We start from the raw sequence: 2,003 nt of genomic DNA, 5'->3' as shown, positions 1-2,003 counted from the left end.
AGGAGGAGGAGGAGGAGGAGGAGGAGGAGGAAGAGGAGGGGGAGAACTACATAAAGCTGGGAGGTTGGGGTAAAAGTGGTGGAAATGATAGAAGGGGAGATTCAGGAGGGAATGCAGAGTAGACTGTGACCTTTATTTGTTATGCTTTAGTTCAGGAGACTATGTTCTGTGGAAACAAGGATCCTATAGAAGCATATTGCAAACCTTTATATGCACGTGGCTGTTAAAACATTCAGGAAACTTGTAGAATCAGCCATTGAGCTTGAGATGAGAAAACTTCTCAACTTGGAGGATATTTTAAAGTAAAACCACCGGGAAGAGCAATCGGTGAGTTTTTCTTCCTGTATATTTTCATGTAAGAAGGAGTTCAGGAGAGTGTCTCTGAAAAGCATAGCCTTCCTAAGAGGTTAAACTTGGGGTCTACTCCTGTGGAACTACCCGCATGTATGGTTGAAATCTCTGACTAAATCTTTTGCAGAAATCTCTACTGCATAAGTGCAGGGATACATTTGTCTCCCTTTAGTCGTTAACATTTACATTAAATGAGGTACATCTGTCTGCTTTTTCTATTTAATTTTATTCTGTGAGCTTCATAAAGACAATGTGGCATGACTGTTGCACATTAACCTCCGTAGTTTGTGCTAGAAGTTTCGGTGTGCCTTTGGCAATAGTAACACTTTCTTCCATGGTTAAAAGTTCCTCTAAAACTTTCAGTAGGGAGTCTTACGTTCTCCCCCACCAGGCAGCTGGCATATAGAGTTCTGATGTATCCCTCTGATGTGGTCCCAGAACTTCCTAGTAGCAAAGGTTGTAAATCTAAGTTCTGTGGCCTTTAGACACAGTGCTCCCACTCTGGCCTGTCACCATCTGGAGCTGCCTGTTCCCTCAGATGAGGTTGGAACTGAACTGGTTAATTTTAAACATAGATGTTGCTGAAAAAGTCTCTGAGATGGGGTGGAATTATCAGCCACGGGACATCAACGCATTTATCAAGTGATTTGAGGAAGATGAAGAAATGATGCATTTGTGTAAAAGAGCATGACATAATTAAAATACCCTCTACCAAAGCCACTAATATTCTGAATAAGCTATGTTCATAGCTTTTAGCTTTGACATACATAACACCGAGAAGGAAGAAATAAAATGAGTTTTTTGAGTGGAAGTATTGCAAGCTAATACTTGCAGAACTTCTAACAAAGAGAGACATTTAGGGATATGTAAATGACAGAAAATAAACTCTCCTTGCAGAAGCATGAAATCCATTTGGAGCAGCTAAGTCAGCTAGAATCTGTGTCAGTGACTTCAAGTGCATTCAATCACTTTGTCAGTTGCTTAGCCTTGGCAGTTTAACTTGGATATTTAAAGAACGAAACAATTCATGTGTTTTCATTCTTTTATATCTCTGGCATTAAAATAAAGACCAAACTAAGAATCCATGTGTCATGAGCCAGCTATTTCTGTTGCAAATCTCTTTTCTTAATTTACTGGGGAAAAAAAAAGGCAAATTATAATGAAGTATATGTTACCTTATACCATCAATTCCTGGTTTGCACACACACACTCTTATCATACCAGAACATGTTCTGAAGCTTATAGATAACCTGGCACAGTTAACAGTTTGTTTCAGACGATCTCATTACTATTTGTGACTGCTCTAAATCTTGGCAAAAATAATACCAACAATTTCTCTTTGGTTCTACATATGAAGATCCAGTATACTTCATTATGATTACTTTGGGAGACATTGAACTTATAAACTATGTCTCCTATAAAATTCTTTTTTAAATGTTTTCGGTGTCATCAAATATAAGAATATAATACACAATGTTTTGCTTTTGGATATTGGATATTTCTCGAACACAAGCTATTGTCCATGCTTTCCAAATCAACTTGTCTTGCTCCTTTTAACGGACTTATTCCCATTGGATTGTGTCATATTCTCCCTAAACAGATGTCTTTGCGGTCCTAGTTTGTTGCTATAGAATAAGAAGTAAAGAAGAAAG

Source organism: Mus pahari, chromosome 7 (genome assembly GCF_900095145.1).
Source record: "Mus pahari chromosome 7, PAHARI_EIJ_v1.1, whole genome shotgun sequence".
Taxonomy (NCBI): domain Eukaryota; kingdom Metazoa; phylum Chordata; class Mammalia; order Rodentia; family Muridae; genus Mus; species Mus pahari.
Note: the sequence above shows the minus strand (reverse complement) of the source record.